The sequence below is a fragment of the Chelonoidis abingdonii genome, chromosome 4 (assembly GCF_003597395.2).
Source record: "Chelonoidis abingdonii isolate Lonesome George chromosome 4, CheloAbing_2.0, whole genome shotgun sequence".
Lineage (NCBI taxonomy): Eukaryota > Metazoa > Chordata > Testudines > Testudinidae > Chelonoidis > Chelonoidis abingdonii.
In genome coordinates this window covers 24388627-24407322 of record NC_133772.1, presented here as the reverse complement: position 1 = coordinate 24407322, position 18696 = coordinate 24388627, and the positions used below count along the sequence as shown (strand labels likewise).

At 48.6% G+C, this 18696-nt stretch overlaps 1 protein-coding gene across 1 annotated transcript in view; it reads right to left on the bottom strand.

Annotated features, from left to right (window-relative positions):
- LGR6 (leucine rich repeat containing G protein-coupled receptor 6) overlaps window positions 1-16230 on the bottom strand; it is a 118620-nt gene extending 102390 nt beyond the window's left edge. The window contains exon 1 of the mRNA XM_032791871.1: window positions 16165-16230. The gene's annotated coding sequence lies outside the window, so the exon portion shown is untranslated. The remainder of the gene's footprint in view (window positions 1-16164) is intronic.
- Window positions 16231-18696: the final 2466 nt, after the last annotated feature.

Here is an 18696-nt window from a genome sequence, read left to right as displayed (position 1 = left end):
TTACTACTGTATATATTTAGCCTCAGGCCTTAGACTGTAACCTCTGTGGCTATGTCTACACTGCAAAAAACAACCCCAGTGCCCGCAAGCCTCAGAGGCTGGATCTACAGCCTCAGGCTGGTGGGTCTTGAACTATGGGACTAAAAGAGTAGTGTAGACGTTCTGGCTCAGGCTGGCGTGCAGGCTCTGAGACCTGGCGAGGAGGGTGGATCTCAGAACTCAGCGCCAGCCTGACCAGGAATGTCTACACTGTTCTTTTTAGCCCCGTAGTGCAAGCCCGAGTCTGTAGTCCTGGGCTCTGAGACTTGCAGCCGCAGTTTTTTTGTTGTTGTTGTTTTTTTTTGCAATGTACATGTACCCTGAGTCCTAACAGCCACACGTGAACATCTGGGAGTGGCAAGCAATAGCGGCCCTATGGCAGAAAATATTTTCACCCCCTACTCCGAGCAGCCGAGGGAATACAAGAGTTGCACAGCCATTTGGTGCCCCTAGAAGCTGTCCCCCACCTGCCTCTGGAACCAACCTGGTGGCAAATGGGCTGAAACTCTGGCTTTCATAATGATTTTGGTGTGAAGGCATCACTAAGCAATGCCTCAGCTGCCTCTCTGCTCATCCAAGTTGTGCAGCTGGTGGGCTCAGCATCTTTGTGGTCACTCAGGGAAGCTCTCTGTTGTCTTGATGGACATTTGCAGACTAGGGGGCTCTGGAGTGAAGCCTGCTACCTACCACTGGCAGCAGTCAGCCAGCTGCTAGCCAGCCTAGAGTAAGTTGGGGTGATTTGTGCCTGGCTGGTTTAGAGAGCAGTCTGTTTTCTCTCTCTCTGATTCTTGTGTGTTATCATTCTGAATTCAAAGAACTAAAGCACTGTTACACTGCAACCTTCCAGCAAAAGGATTTATGCTTTTATCTAGCTTCTGTCTTGTAATCCATGGCCATAACATTGACGTGACATGTGGTATGTGCCGAAACAAATCTTGCTGTCCTGCTTTCTTTGCATCCCTCATTGCAGAGTTGAAACGTCCAGCCCCGTGTTCACTGCTGCCTGAAAAGTCTAAGGCCCAGATCCTCAAAGGCATTTAGGTGCCTAACTCCCATTGAAATCAAGGTCCCTGGTCTCTTAACATTGAACAGCACCAAGATCACCATGACAGTAAGGCAACACACAGCTGGTCATGGGCTCCCTTGGTCCTGTCGTTCCTCACTTGGCTCACCTGGAAGTTCTGCTGCTGCGTTTTCTGTACAATAGGATCTTCTTTGCCAGGCTCTGTAGTCCCCACCCTTGCTAGGGCAAGCACGTGGCCTGGTCTTTGTCCCTCTGCCTCTAAGCAATGACGCAAAAGAGCTATTTGTCTGCTTGTGGTGTAGTTGGCTGTTAAGTGGCAGTTCCTCGCTGAAAAGGGTAAAACTGAGCACTTCTTCTTTACTAGCCCTGCTCCCCTACAGGGAAGGGATCCAGAGTCTTGCAACTCAAAGACACTTTTACTGCTTTGGGTCGCATCAGCTGAGAGACCCACGCGCAGGGTAATATCCACCGTGGGTGGCAGCCGTGAGAAAAAGGGGCACACAGAGACAGTACAGAAACCAAGTCACAGAGATGCACAGTGAGGTAGTGAGAATTAAACCCTGGTCTCCTTGGGCCCAGACTGGCGCCCTAACCACTGGGACATCCTTCCTCCCCATGCTACCTGCCCCGATCTGCTCGGTGGATGGCCCCGAGCCTGCTCTGGGGGGTCTTTCCAAGTGGCAATTCCAAGAGCTCACAACCTGGTTCTTAGCCTGGGATTTAAACATGAGCATCCCCCCGTTAATCATACTAAGCCTGGCTAGTCGCAGCTCACGTTGGGTCCCCCATGTGTAAAATGGGACCGGGGGGAACCGTGGCCCAGAGAAGGGAAGGCCATAAGGAAGGCAGCAACATAGCAGAGCTCAGATCTCAGCAGCAACCGGGTCCAGCAGCACCCATCAGTCTGCTGCTGCTTTTGGGATGGCTGCTACCTGGCCGACTATCCCATCTCTCCCTGGGGAGAGTGGACTACCCCACTCACCCAGTTGTCCCAGCCCCTGGAGGGGGGGTGTTCCCAACTTTGTGTGGGGCTGCACAAAGGACCGTGTGGATTGGCGCCAATGCCACTATTGATGCTGAGGGCCAAATAGATCTGGTGTAAATACAGGGAGTGCAGCCCCCTAGAGACTGCACCATAGTCTGCCCTGTAGGGGGCGCTGCCATGGAGAAGAGACAGCACTTGGGCTCTCAGCTGAGGCTGCTGGACCCAGACAGACCCTGTGGTTCTCTCTGGCTTTCCAGCTCCTTGACTTGTCCAGCGTCACCACTAGGGGTCCCCCTAACTCTTCCAAGGACCAGCAGACCCCATGCCGCACTAGCTGCCTGCAAGCCAGTGACTACTCCAGGCAGGCCACAGTGTGCGTAACGTGGGGCCCGGGAAGGAGGAAGGTGCTGCAGGTCCGTGGGACTGATCCAGGGCTTCCTCTGATAATGTCTCCGCTGGTTCCCTTTATTGTTTTTAATGATCAAGCAAGATGAAAGGGCGAGAGAAGAGATCAAGGGCGGCTCACCCACCACTCCAGGCAAGGGGGTGGGAGGGAGATATTTAAAGAGACAACATCGATTCATGCCTCTCACCATGCCTGCTGGGGAAGGCTGTTCATTTCATAACAGGAATGTCCTCCCACGCTGCCCCCACCTCTGCGGCAGCCTCCTGTGCTGAACTGACCCCTGACACCCACTTGATGCCTCCTGTCTCTCCACACTCCCACCCTATGTTCTGTGCTTCTCTGTACTCAGCTGCTCTCCCCCAGCCACCCCCTGCGTGCTCCTTACTCCCTGCTACATCAAGAGAGGCTCCCCCCTTCCACCCTGCCCGCATGGCTTGTAACTGCATGCTCGCTGCAGCCTGATGGGCCAGGACAGCTCCCGTAGGAATCATGCTGGGCAAAGATAAATTCCAACTCTGCCCTATAAATAAGGGCCTGATTCTCACTGACACCCAGGGGTGCTGGAACCATTTGTATATTGGGGTGCTGAAAGCCATTGAACCAAACTGTCAACTCTGCATATACTGGGACCCATTTCAAGCCAGGGGATGCAGCAGCCCCCCCAGCATCCCTAGTTCCAGCACCTATGCTAACACCATGGCTCCTTCAAGCAGGAATGCCCCTTTACACAGCCAGACCAATGTGAATGAGAATCAGGCCAAAGAATCATTAGGGACAGGGTGAAAGAGGGGTCTGACGGCTGAGGATTCTTGACTGGGGCTGGAGTCTCCTCCCATGTTGGTGTAAAGCAGGAGTAACTCTGCTAACATCAATCTCCCTCTGCCAGGCACCTGATGCACCAGCAGGCGCTGCAATGCCGCCACAACCACCCTCCCCTCTCGCCAGCTAGGAGTGCAGCCAAGTGACACACAGCAGCCAGGGAGTCTAGGCAAACCTGGCCCTGCGGGAGGATTTTGCGTCCACTTTGCACTAGGCCGAGTGACCCAACGTGGGACCAGCAGGAGGAGAATTAGCCCCATGGACTTCAGTGGAGTCGATCCTGTTCTATCCTGATGCAAGAGGATGCATAGCCCATTTCCCACTGGGTCATTCACCTGTCAGAACATAGCTCAGACCGAGAGCTGCTCCCCACTGCTAGGGGGCAGGCTGTGTGAAAATGATAGGGGCTTTGACCTGTTCCCAGGGGGTCTTGCAACGCCACCAATCACAAAAACTGGGGTGAATAGAGGCTGAGCTCTTCTTGGACCTGGCTGAAACATGATGGCTGAGAGCTTGGAGTAGGTGGAGGGGAGGGAAACTGGCACAGCTTCAAAAGAGCTGGTAAAGAGACATCTTTAATGTTCCCGGTGTACAGAGAAGTGAGATAGAAATCGTCTCGCTGGAAGATTGCAACATAACTCTACTTTATTTCTCAGAATTCAGACTAACATCCAAGAACATAAAAACAGAGAGACACAAAACAGGCTGCTCCCTAAGGCAGCGAGGCACAACTATCCCCCTTACCCAAGGCTGCTTGTCTGGAGAACTGACTGCTGCTAGGCCCAGGTTTCATGCTTCCCTATAGAGCCCCCAACCTTGCAAGCAGGACAAGGAAAAGAGATACTGAGCATCTATAGTGACAGCCGACAATGTCAATACACAGATATATTGAAAACTAACTTCAGCAGAATGAAATTCACCTCCAACAACTACACACATTAAAGTATTTCTAAGGCAGCTCATGCCTGGGATGCCTGTTGCCCCTTGATTGCTGGTGCCTTTGGATAGCTCATGCCTGTCAATATCTATTAATTCAATCTCTGGGTATCACCTCCTAGACACATGTGTTTATATCAGAGGAGACCAGATGGAGAAGTGTGCCTGGCACTTGGAGCAGAAGGCAGTGAGGCTTGAGAAGGTTCTGTGTTCCTGTGGGGGACTGTTCCACAGTCAGCGTCTAGCCCTCTTGAAAGCTCTGTCTCCTGCTGGGATGAGTTTTTCCCCTTGCGATAGAAAGTTCTGTTGAACTCTTACGCACTGTTGCAAGCCCAGAGCTTTACACAATCTTTTAGATACCCTGGATCTGGGCCCTTGAGAGTCTTGACGGCAAAGACTGAGCCCTTGAAATGGACTTGCTGTTCTATGGAAATCCCACGTAGACAGTGGAGGACAGATGATGTGATGTGCTCATGGTAGCCCATGTTGCCAAGGAGATGCACGGTGGAGTTCTGAACTGTGATGGCTTTACACCCTGGGATGCTGCACAGGTGTGGTCCAGCTGAGAGGTGGCAAAGCCGTGTGTAACTGAGGCCAGGACATTGTCTGACAGAACAGGTGTGAAAGCTACCCGATCAGAGGGAGGCCTTTTCACACCAACAACACACACATGCTGGTGACTTCACGAGGACTGAATGTGGCCCAATAGCCCAGTGAAATGATTCCTCTGCCCCTTTGGGTTGGTGGGTGGGGTGCCTCTCTTGCTGTCCTCATTCAGTGGCACAGTGCTTTGGGGCATACTTTCTCATTCCCCCGCATTCTGCACTATAAAGCAGTGTTGAAAGTATGCAGCTCTGATAAATCTTGAGTTTGGTTTTGATGTTGTATTTTGATGATTTCCAGACTGTATTTAAGCTCCTGAAGGTGTTCCTGCCTTTACTGATTGTTCCAGATGTCCTGGCTTGTTCCACCATCCTGACTGATGGTGCTGCCCAAGTATGGGAATGTTTCCACATTGATGAAAATATAATCCTCTATCTGGGCAGGGGTTGGGGAGTGCAGGCTCTGGGAGGGAGTTACGGTGCAGGAGGGGGTTCCGATCTGGGGCAGGGGGTTGGAGTGAGGAAGGAGGTTTGAGGTGTGGGCTCCTGCTGCACGGCACTTACCTCAGGTGGCTCCTGGTCCGCGGCACAGCGGGGCTAAGACAGGCTCCCTGCCTGCCCTGGCTCGGCGCAGCTTCCAGAAGCAATGGCATGTCCCTGTGGCACCTAGGCCATGGGAGCTGTGGAGCTGGCACTCGGGACAGGGACAGCACATGGAGCCCCCTGGCCGCTCCTGTGCCTACGGGCCACAGGGACATGCCGTTGCTTCCAGGAGCTGTGCGGAGCCAGGGCAGGCAGGGAGCCTGTCTTAGCCCCGCTGTGCCATGGACCAGGAGCCACCTGAGGTAAGTGGCACAGCTGCTGCACCACTGACTGGACTTTTAGCAGCCCAGTCAGTGGTTCTGAACAGAGCTGCCAGCATCCCTTTTCGACTGGGCGTTCCGGTCGAAAACCAGACACCTGGCAACCCTACCGAGTGGCCTCACTCCCAGGGAGCCGCCAATATCATTACAGAAAACAATCAGGGCAGTTCTTGGAGGAGAGGAGTAAATCAAGAGCACGCAACAGGCTAATGCATCTTTGCAAACCTGGCCAGGAACCTATCCTCCATCCAGCCCTCGCAGCAAAGGTTTGGGGATGCTGAATATGCCCAGTGATACGAGGGCTGGGAACGCATTGCTTCTGAAAAGTGAAAACCCCTTTACATGACTAATCCCAACAGCGGAGACTGCTTGGGTCAGCCACTGCAAGCAGAGACTCTCTCTCTCTTTGCCTTGTTATCCCAACAAGCCCTGTGCACCTCTCCTGAGGGAGATGCTATGGTTCAGATGAATTCTAAAGCAGTTTTGCATTCGCTGTCTTGCAGTGAGGGGGATTTCTGTGAGATCTTTAATATCACTCTCAATCAATGGGCACAGCTTGGCAGCAGGGGATGCTGGGAGGAAGGCAGGGTGCTCCAGGATGCAGAACCAGGTATTAGGGGACCAAGCTTTAAATCAGCAGGTCCAGATAACTTGCATCCAACAGTTTTAAAAGAGCTGGCTGAGAAGCTCACTGGAGCATTAATGTTGATTTCCAATAAGCCGTAGAACACTGGGGAAGATCCAAATGATTGGACGAAAGCTAATGTGCCAATATTTTAAATGGGTAAACTTGGGTAATTAGAGACCTGTCAGTCTGATATCGATTCCAGGCAAGTTAATAGAGCAGCTGATATAGGACTTGATTACTAAGGAATTAAAGCAGGGTTATAGAATTAGTTCCAATCAGCATGGGTTTGTGGAAAACAGATCCTGTCAAACTAAATTTGATTTTTTTATATTACAAGTTTGGTTGATAAAGATAATAGTGTTGATACTATACTTTGACTTGGTATTGCATGACCTTTTGGTTAAAAAAAACACTAGAAATATATAAAATCAAACATGGCACACATTAAATTAAAAGCTGGCTAACTGATAGATTTCAAAATGTAACTGCAAATGGGGAAATCATTATTGAGTAGGCATGTTTCTGATGGGGTCCCGCAGGGACTGGGTCTTGGCCTTACACTATTTAGCATTTTTGTTAATGACCTGGAAGAAAACATTAAATCATTCCTAATAAAATTTGCAGATGACAGAAAAATTGAGGCCGTGGTAAATAATGAAGAGGATAGATGAATGATCTGGATCACTTAATAAACTGGGCACAAGGAAACAATGTGTTTTAATATGGCTATATGTAATTGTATATATCTAGGAAAAAGAAACGCAGGTCATGCCTATAGAATGGGTGCCTGTGTCTAAGCAGTGACAGAGAAAGGTTTCACGGTTGTCGTGGACAAAAAAAGCAACTGTATGTGAGCTCCCAGTGTGACACTGTGGCCAGAAAGTCTAATGCAATCTTTGGTTGCAGAAACAGGGGAATCTCAGGTAGGAACAGAGAGGTTATTTGACCTCTGTATTTGACACTGGTGTGATTGCTGCTGGAATGCTGTGTCCAGTTCTGGTGCCCACAATTCAAGAAAGATGTTGATAAATTGAAGAGGGGTCAGAGAAGAGCCCCCGAGAACGATGAAAGGATTAGAAAACCTGCCTTAGAGTGATAAAGAGCAAAACCTATTCAGATTAACAAGGAAGTCGAGGCTCAGGTGATCTTCAGTGGGATTCTGCTGGTTCCTAGAGAAGGGCAACAAAGGTGTGACAAGATTATGGCGATCAACAGATGGCTCAGGCAGTGGTGCTATAAGGAGGGCTTTGGGATGTACAGCCACTGGGAAGCATTTATGGACAGAAGACTGTTCTTCTCGGGGATGGGACTTCACCTGAGTAAGGAGGGAAATAGACTTCTAGGATGAGGCTCGCCCAACTGATTAAGAGAGCTTTAAACTAGAAATTTGGGGGAGATGGTTGGAGATGTCCAGTGATCTCCACGCTGGATATTCACTTGAGAGGAAGAAAACAAAGTAAGAGGGGATAACAGCCGTGGACAGAAGAATTGACATAAGGAGGAAGGGTAGTGTAGATACCAGTCTAACAGGTGATGCTGGTGTAGAATGTCTGTGCCTAACCGGGTAAAGAATGTCAGTGAAGCCAAACGGCAAAAATTAAGATGTCTGTACACTAATGCGAGGAGTCTAAGTAACAAATGGAGGAACTAGAGCTACTGGTGCAGGAAGTGAACCGGATATTTATAGGGATAACAAAAACATGATGGAATAGTAGTTTGACTGGAGTACAGATATTGAAGGCTATGTGCTGTTTAGGAAAGACAGAAATAAAGGCAAAGGTGGAGAGTAGCATTGTATATCAATGATGAGGTTAACTGTAAAGAAATAAGAAGTGATGGAATGGATAAGACAGAGTCTGTCTGTGCAAAAATCACACTGGAAAAAGCTACTAGAGCCTCCCCTGAGATAGTACTTGGGGTGTGCTACAGACCACTGGGATCTGATTTGGATATGGATAGAGACCTTTTTAATTTTTTAATGAAGTAAACACTAATGGGAATTGTGTGATCATGGGAGACTAACTCCCAGATATAGACTGGAGGACAAGCGCTAGTAAGAATAATAGAGCTCAGATTTTCTGGATGTGATAGCTGATGATTTCTTCACCAAGTAGCTGAAGAACCAACAAGAGGGGATGCCATTTTAGATTTGGTTTTGGTGAGTAGTGAGGACCTATAGAAGAAATGGTTGTAGGGGACAACCTTGTTCTGATCATGAGCTAATTCGTTCAAACTAGATGGAAGGATAAACAAAAATAGATCTGGGACTAGGGTTTTTGACTTCAAAAGGGCTAACTTTAAAGAATTAAGGAAATTAGTTAGGGAAGTGGATTGGACTGAAGAACTTGTGGATCTAAATGTGGAGGAGGCCTGGAATTACTTTAAGTCGAAGCTGCAGAACTATCAGAAGCCTGCATCCCAAGAAAGGGGGAAAAACCATAGGCAGAGTTGTAGACCAGGTGGATGAGCAAGCATCTGAGAGAGGTGATTAAGAAAAAGGAAAAGCCTACAAGGAGTGGAAGATGGGTGGGATTAGCAAGGAAAGCTACCTTATTGAGATCAGAACATGTAGGAATAAAGTGAGAAAGGCCAAAGTCATGTAGAGTTGGACCTTGCAAAGCGAATTAAAACCAATAGTAAAAGGTTCTATAAGCATATAAATAAGAAGAAAAACAAGAAAGAAGAAGTGGGACCGCTAACACTGAGGATGGAATGGAGGTTAAGGATAACCTAGGCATGGCCCAATATCTAAACAAATACTTTGCCTCAGTCTTTAAGGCTAATGAGGAGTTTAGGGATAACGGAAGGATGACAAATGGGAATGAGGATATGGGGTAGATTTTACCAACATCTGAGGTAGAAGCCAAACTTGAACAGCTTAATGGGACTAAATCAGGGGGCCACAGATAATCTTCATCAAGAATATTAAAAGAACTGGCATATGAAATTGCAAGCATTAGCAAGAATTTTAATGAATCGGTAAACTCAGGGGTTGTACCGTACGACTGGGAATTGCTAACATAGTTCCTATCTTTAAGAAAGGAAAAAAGGTGATCCGAGTAACTATGGCCTGTTAGTTGACATCTGTAGTATGTAAGTCTTGGAAAAAATTTTGAAAAAAAGTAGGTAAGGCATTGAGGTCATAGTAATTGGGACAAATTACAACATGGTTTTACAAAGTAGATCGTGCCAAACCAACCTGATCTCCTTCTTTGAGAAGTGACAGATATTAGACAAAGAAAATGCAGTAGATCTAATACTCTAATTTCAGTAAGGCATTTAACACAGTTCACATGGGGAATTATTAGTTAAATTGGAAAAGATGGGATCATATGAAATTGAAAGGGATAAGAATGGTAAAGGGACGACAATGTCATACTGAAGGGTGAACTGTCAGGCTGGAAGGAGGTTACTAGTAGAGTTCCTCAAGATCGGTTTGGACAATCTATTTACTTTTTATACTGACCTTGGCACAAAAAGCGAGAATGTGCTAATAAGTTTGCGGATGACCAAAGCTGGAGGTATTGCAACACAGAGAAGGACCAGATATCATACAGGAGATCTGGATGACTTGAAACTGGAGGAATAGTAATAGGATGAAATATAATAGTGAAAATGTGCACGGTCATGGCATTTAGGGATTAATATTAGAATTTTGTTATAAATGGGGACATATCAGTTGGAAGCAACAGAGAGGAGGAGAAGGACCCTGAGTACTGGTTGATCACAGGATGGACTTGAAGCCGCCAATGCATATGCCGCTAAAAAGCTTAATGCAGTTTTAGGATGCATCAGGCGTATTATTCAGCAAAGGTAAGGAGTTAGTACCATTATAAGGCACTGGTGAGAACCTCATCTGAATACTGTGTGGTCTCAGTCTTGGTCTCCCTATGTTAAGAAGAGGATGAATTCGAACTGCGAACATGGTACGAGAGAAGGCTACTAGGATGATCCGAGATGGAAAACCTGTTCTTATGAGGAAGAGAAGCTCAAGAGCTTTTGGCTTGCTTTGCCTAACCAAAAAGAAGGTGAGCGGGGATATGATATTGCTCTTTTAATGATATCAGAGTGATTAATATTACAGGAGCTGAGAAGAATATTTAACTTAGTACCAAGTGTAGAACACAAAGATACAAATGGGTATAGACTGGACTACTATGATAGTTTAGGACTTGAATATCGATGAAGGTTATTCTAACCATTGAAGGGATGTGAAGTTCTGAAACAAGCCTTCCAAGGAGGTAATGTTGGGGGCAAAAGAATATTTCTATGCTTAAAAGACTAACTTGATAAGTTTTGGAGAATGCGACTGTATGAATGGGATAGCTTAATTGTTGCATGCATGACTTCTTGCATTCATATGCATGAGTAAGATATAGCCCTAGTGGTCTGTGATCGGGATGAATCTGAGTATACTGACGTACGAATATCTTTTACCGTGTAGTGCCTGGCCTGGTGCATGTCGCTTGCCACATGGCTGGAGCGAATTTTAGCTACTAGATCGCCTACTCTAGGTCGGGAAGGATTTTCCTCGGCAGATTGATTCAGAGAGGGCCCTGGGGAGTTTCTTTTCACCCTCTCTATGCAGGGCGTGGGCGCCATGCCGTGTCACTTCGCTGCCTGCTGCGCTATCTCTGCAGGCTTGAGGTCTCTTTTCATCACTACCCCATTTGATTAGACTTATCGAATAACTCAGACATAGGTTAGGGTTTGTTATAGAAGTGGATGGGTAGGATTCTGTGGCCTGCTTTGTGCAGGAGGTCAGACTAGATGATTATATTGGTCCCTTCTGACCCTAAAGTCTCTGAGTCTACAATAAAGTTAAGGGTTGACTTGATTACAGTTTGTAAGTACCTGCATGGGGAGCAACTATTTAATCATAGGCCTTTCAATCTAGCAGAGGAAGATAGAGCATGATCCAATGGCTGGAGGTTGAAGCTAGAAAAGTACAGACTGGAAATAAGACATAATTTCTTACCAGTGAGAGTAATTAAGCACTGGAACAATTTACCAAGGGCCAAGGTAGAGTCTCCTTCAGTGACAAATTTTAAATCACGATGGGATATTTTTCTAAGACATCTGCTCTAGGTATTATCTGGGGAAAGTTTTAGGGCCTGTGTTACACAGGAAGTCAGGCTAGATGATCACAATGGTCCCTTCCGGTCTTGGAATTATGAATCAGAATCATAGAAATGTCAGGCTCAAAGGGACCTTGGGAGGTCATCTAATCCAATCCCCTCTGCTGAAGCAGGACCATGTAAACCTGGACCATCCCTGACAGGTGTTGGACGGCCTGTTCTTAAAGTGACAGGGGTTCCACAACCTTCCTTGGAACATATTTCAGAGCTTAACTATCCTCAGACTTAGAAAGTTTTCCCTAATCTCTAACCTAAGTCTCCCTCACAGCAGATTCAGTCCATTATTTCTTGTCCTATCTTCTGGACATGGAGAACAATTGATCACTGTCCTCTGTATAACAGCCCTTAACACATTTGAAGACTGTTATCAGTCCCCCTTCAGTCTCTCTCAAAACTAAACAGGCCCAGTTTTTTTAACCTTTCCTGATGGGTCAGGTTTTCTAAACCTTTTAGCATTTTGGTTGCTTTCCTCTGGACTCTCTTCAGTTTGTCCACTTTTTCCCTAGTGTGGCATCCAGAACTGGACACAAGTCTCCAGCTGAGTCCTCACCAGTGCCAAGTATCGCAGGACAGTTACCTCCTATGTCCCACATATGATACTCCTGTTAATACACCCCAGCATGATATCAGCCTTATTTTGCAACTGCACCACACTGTTGACTCATATGTCTTTTGTGAACCCCTATAACGTTCAGATCCTTTTCAGCAGTACCACCTAGCCAGCTTTTGAGCATTCTGTAGTTCTGATTTTTCCTTCCTTATTCTAATCCTGTCCTCCAAAGCACTTGCAACTCTTCTCATCTTGGTTTATCTGCAGATTTCATAAGCCCACTCTTCATTCCATTATCCAATCATTAATGAAAACATTGAATAGTATCAGACTCAGGACAGACCTCTGCAGGATCTTGCTAGATACATCCTTGCAGCTGGACAGTGACCCATCAATAACACTTTTGAGGATGGACTTTCAACAAGTGCACCCACCTTATAGCAATTTCATCTAAGCCACCTTTCCCTAGTTTGAGAATATCACGCAGGGCAGTTTTCCCTTCCCCCTATTTGTGAGGGCCCCCAAACCAAGTGCTATGGTGACCGAGCGCTTCTCAGCTTTGGCCTGGCTGCTCCCTCTCATGACAGAGGGGCACCTGGGCCAAATCTGAGTAAGTGGCATTGCCCTCTGGCACAAACCAGAGTGGCACTGCGACCCCATGTATCAGATTGCAATGCCTCCAGCCCCATGGGACAGAACACACCACTGCAGTGTGAATGTGGGACAGACTCACTCTCCACTCATTAGTAATTTTTTCGACAGGGGGGCTCAGGTTTAGGGGCTCTTGGCAAAATCTGTGTGGCCCTGCCAATAGCACAGTTTGGAAACTATATTGTAACCATGGCAGGTGGTAATGACTTTTGTTTGTGCACTAGTCATACCAGAGCTATGTACAGTCATACCAGTCCTGCTTTCCAGAGTAGCCTTATTACACACATGGAAAAGGCCCCAACATTCAGTGCAGTTGGAAGGTGGGAAGACAGGTCAAGCCCCACTCATGGGACCCAAGCTGAGGGATATACCTACAGGACTTATATGATCACCCTGTTACCATCACAGCTGAGTGCCTCACAATCTTTACCATATTTACCCTCATAGGCATCCACACTCATCTCCATGATACAAATGGAGAATGGAGGCACAGGGAGTCTAAGTGACTTATCCAAGGTCATAGCAAGATTCTCTGGCACTTGGCAGAGCAGGGATTTGAACCAGGGTCTCACATCCCAGGCAACTGCTCTAACCAGTGGGTCGGAGCTAATAACCAGGGCTGGTGCTACCATTTAGGCAACCTAGGCAATGCCGTAGGGCGCTAGAATTTTTGGGGGTGCTATTTTGCCGGGAGGGGGTGGCACACGGCTCCGGGGGACCTACCGCAGTCATGCCGGTGGACGGTCTGCTGCTGTGGCAGCTCCGGTGGAGCTGCCGCAGTCGTGCCAGCGGACGGTGCGCTGGTCTAAAGGCTCCAGTGGACCTGCCGCAGGCATGACTGCGGTAGGTCCGCCGAAGCCTTTAGACCAGCGCACCATCCACTGGCATGATGCGGCAGCTCCACTGAAGCCACGGGGGGCGGCGAAACGGCTGTCTGCCTAGGGCGTCAGAAACCCTGGCGCCGCTCCTGCTAATAACCAATTGAGCCAAAAGCTCCCCAGATCCAGCAGGATTTGAAACTAAGTGCCTGGAACGATTCCTTCAGCCTGGACTCACCCCAGAGGGGGTGGGGAGTGGGTCTCATGGAGCCAGCTAGCCTTCTCCCCTCCCCCCTGCCCCAGGAACTTCTGCCTCCCAGCCAGATCATGCAGCTTCCCTCCATACACACCTGCAGGCCTGGCAACCAAAGCAGACTCTATGGAGGTATCTTGTTCCACTGGGAGCTGGGCCCTACAGCTGGGCATTCCCCACAGCTGCACAGACAGCAACCAGCTGGCATCTTTCCTAGGCTGGAGGTGGCAGGGGTGGGGATTTCAATCCTCTCTTTGCGTTCTCCCACAGGGGATCTCTGCAGAAGGGCAGAGGTGCTCATCAGATATTGTCCCCTGGGGGGTGACCCTGTCAGTGCTGGATTGAGGGGAGCAAACTGCAGCCACCATGCCCAGGCAAATGGAGCCCAAGGTACGGAAAGTCTTGGCCTGCAGGATGCACCGTCAGGTTGTCAGCACTCCCTTCTGGGCTGCAGGGGAGACTGCATGGCCCCAGGGCTTTAAGATGTGTGGGGCCTCCTGGGTTGGGCCAAGCCTGGATTTGCCTCCTTGCACAGTCCCCCTCTGTCCCTGGCCTGGGTGCTGCACAATTGGGCCCCGCACAGCTGCATGCTGGGCCTGTGCTGAGAGCTGGCCCTGAGGTCTTGTTCCATAAGTAGGGGAGGGATCCTAGCAGAGGAAACAGCCAGTGTCAGCCTGAAGAGCTGGGCTTAACCTTCGCTCCCTGCCTTGACGGCAGAGGAATACAGTGATGCTTACTCCAAGGCTGCCGTCTGCGTTTGGGGAATCCAGTCCCCATGTGCATTTCCCTTCCTCGCCTCTCTGCCCAAAGGGTCCCACTGCACCTGGCAAGGCCCGAGCCTGGCATCTCCCAGGAATTGTCACAGGACACAGGTGTTGCCCAGTCTGCTCTGGTGTCTGGAGAGACAGAGCTGGCTCCTTGTTAGCCTGCAGGGGACGCTGTGCAAACTCAGGGAATAACGCATCCTTCCTAGGATGTTCCTACATTCTGCATCCACAGTTGGCTGGGACTCAGTTAAATATAAACTGATCAAAAGAGGCTTTCAAAACTCACGAGTTCCCGGAGTAGAAAGCTCCCCTTGTTGAAATTGGGTGGGTGAGCTGCGGTTTTTCCTAAGTTCCTTTGATACCTTGCCTAATGCAGGCTATGGATAAAGAAACATCTGATTGCTAAGCCCAGAGATTTAGGGCAGGATTCATATTTTACATCTTCAGAAGACCTAGTAAACAGGGCTGCACTCTCTAATCCTGGGAGCAGGTTTGTACCTGCTCACTTTGTATAAACCATGCTGGCTGCGCCGATTTCACAGTGCGGGTGAGTTCAAAACATCGCCTCCAGGGTGAAATGTTTATTGCAGGAGAGATGTTCAGAAGTGTTTGTCAAGAGAAGAGAGGGACGGGCAGCTGGATAGCTGAGCAGAGACGGTGACGGACCTTCTCAGAACGGCAAAAAAAGTCAGACATATTCCGACCTGGGAGAACCCTCATCTCTGCAGTGACGCATTCCACCCTGTGAATTTGGTAACATCTGCCCATCATATCTCTGCCCACTGGGCCATCCCTAGCCCCACACCACCTTCCCTGTTGGAAGGGCTTGGGTGATTGGCTGCTATGAGACCCACCAGGGGTTTTCTAGGTCTTGATGTTGCACTAGGGATGGAGGAAGAAGGCTGTCTGGTCCCAGAAAGATACTGCCTAGGGATTGCTAGTCCCCATTCTCAGGAAGACAAGGCCAGGTAAGAGGGAGTAGGGCGTGATGTGGGGCTGAGGAAAGGTTACAGAATCTGTGAAGGAGGAGAAGTTACAAAGTACAGATAAATCACACAAGTGTCTGATGCAGTGGGTACTCAGGGAAAACTCCCCTGCGTAAGGACCCCAGGACTGGACCGGTCGCTGGTTCCCTGGCAGTATCGTGATCCAGGGGCACACATATCATGGAGCTGAGCTGCAGCATGGCAATCTACTCAATACAAGGTCACGCAACAGATCAAGACTTGAGCCAGGTTCTCCCCCATCCCAGGCTGCCGCTCTAACCACTGAGTAACCCTTCCTCTCTGAACAGTGCAAGCTGTGTCAGAGCAAACAACTAGCTAAACCAAAAGTTCCTCACAGCCAGGGGTTGAAACAGAGAACCCAGAAAGGTTCCTTCTGCCCGGACTCACCCCAAGGCGGGGAATCTCTCTATTCTTGTACAATCCTGCAGAACACACAGAAAACGGCACGGAAGGGAGTGGTGACCAGCAGCAGGACAGAGCCCCCATCATGCCCTGGAGCTGCCACACGATCATTTGGCTTGGCACTTTAACCCATTTGGAGTTGGAAACTGGTAATTGGATGCCTTGTGGCTTGGCAGCTGCCTCTGAATGGATCAAAGTCCCATGTCATTTGGGACCCCCTGGGACAATGGCCCTGCAGGAGTCCAACAGCAGTGCCTTGGGAAATGTGGTACTTACAGGATCTTCAGGCTGTAGAGGCCAGAAAAGGCTTCTCCTGGGATCTGGGAGAGCTGGTTTCCAGAGAGGCGCCTGCAGAAAAGAGGAGCCAATGTCACATTAACATCTCTGTAATGCCAGTGCTTTGTCAGAGGACACTTAACTTGTACCTCATGCCTCTTGCTACAGCCCAGGAGAACACTGTGGATATGACTGAATGCTGAACATAAGACTTGCACTCAGTACCCCATTCATTAGTGTTCCACATCTAGTCGCTAACCCACATGAGGGGATAATGGCCTTCTACTGTTGCTGCCGGCTAATGGTGAGGGAGGCTCATGCTTCTGGCGGGAAGGACCCAAACCTCAGTTCCCAGTGATGACCCATGTGGCTGGGGCCCATTCCATGCCCCACTGGGAGAGGACTCTGCGCTACAGTCATTAAGGCAGGAGAGAGGAAATTAGACTTATGACTGCCTTTGTAAGAGGCCTTGACTTTTTTTCCTCCATAAAGCCACTAACAGCGACTGCAAGGAGAAACTCTGCTTTGCTGGCCTAAAAGCTGGTAATGATGGCAGAGCAGTGTGGGAACAATCCCCCTTCGCTAGGTCACAGAGAAACTCATTATGAATGGAATTATTCGCCCCCCTCCCCCCGCTCCTATGCCCTCTTTTGCCACCCTCTCTGCCGGGGATGGCACCTTTTGGCCAGGTGCTGCCTGTGAGCGTGTCCCCCTGCTTCGCCAAACTTCACGGATTTAACGCTTTCCCCATAGGTCAGTCTCTCCAAATCCCTGCTCACTGGGGTCATGCCTCTTTGAATTCCTTCCAATTTATCACCATCACTATCAAAATGTTGAGCAGAGTCATGAGTTCATAGCCAGCTCCAAACTCCTCCAGAGCTCAGGACGGTTTGGGTGCCCTGGGTCACACCCATTGCTACAGGAGACTTCGGGTGAATAAGCAACAGGATAGAGATCAATACAGAAAATATCACAATGCCACCACATAAATTCATGGTGCATCCACACTGGAATACTGTCTGCAGTTCTGGTCGCCCCATCGCAAAAAAAGATATTAGAATTAGAAAAGGTGCAGAGAAGGGCAACAAAAATGATTAGGGGCATGGAACAGCTTCTATATGAGGAAAGATTAAAAAGAGCGGGACTTCGCAGTTTGGAAAAGAGAAGGGGAGATATGATAGGTCTATAAAATCCTGACTGGTCTGGAGAAACAGTGTTATTTACCCCTGCATGTAACACAAAAATCAGGGGTCACTCAATGAAATTAATAGGCAACAGGTTTGAAACAATGATAAGGAAGTACTTCACACAATACAGCGCCAACCTGTGGAACTCATTGCCAGGGGATGTTATGAAAGGCCAAAAGTATAACTGGGTTAAAAAAAAAAAGTTAGATCGATTCATGGAGGGTAGATCCATCAATGGCTATTAGCCAAGATAGTCAGGGCATGCAACCCCATGATCTGGGTGTCCCTAAACCTCTGACTACCAGAAGCTGGGACTGGATGGATCTCTTGATAATTGCTCTGTTCTGTTAATTTCCTCTGAAGTATCGGAAGATGGGATACTGGGCTAGATGGACCATTGGTATGACCCAGGATGACCGTTCTTATGTTCTTAGAGGAAGAGGGGGTTCAGAGACAGGTGACAAGAATGATCAGGGCAGGGAAAATCTCACATGAGGAGGGACTAACGATTGAGATGGTTACTTTACAGAGAGGCAAATGAAAAAGGGGGCACGGTAAAGGAATACAAAGCAGAAAATGCTCTGCAGAAGGGAGATCAAGAGCTTCTGTCATCTCACAACATGGGAACAAGGGGACATGACATGAAATCAAAAAGGTGGCAAATTCAAAACAAATAAAAGAAACCCTTTTTCACATGATGGGGATTGGTCTGTGGAATTAACTGCCACAAGATGTCACTTAGGCCACAATCTCAGTAAGATTCAAAAGGGTCCATCTGGATATATTTCACTTAATCAATGCCCTGACATTGCCAAGGCCTGGGGCATTACTGGCACCTCAGTCCCTCCTATTCGTTGCCTGTAGCACACAATAGTTTAGTCTTCTGAAGGGTGTAAAACATTGTGGGGCTTGGTGTGGGGGTGGCAGGGTGGGGCTGGTGGCCTGTGCTATACAGGATGTCAGATCTGGGGGTCCCTTCTGGCCTTGAACTCTATGCTTCCGTTCACATGGATTTTGGCCTTTTGGTTCTTTGATGAAAAGTCTAACATTTACGTAGAACCCTCCCCCACTCCATTCTCTGGGCAGTTCTAATTGTTACAGTCACTTTTACAGATGGTGACTCGGGCACAGTGAGGACATGTGACCCTTCCCACGATCACATGGGGGCTCTGTCGCAGAGCCGGGAACCGAAGCCAGAGCTCCTGAGCCTAAACCCAATGTCTTGGCCACAAGGCATTCCCACCTTGACAAGGAGACAGGGCATCTGCCTCCTGGGTATCACTTTCTGGTGCCTGATGCCAACGCACTGGAGCAGCATCACTAACTCTGTGCATTCAACTATCCT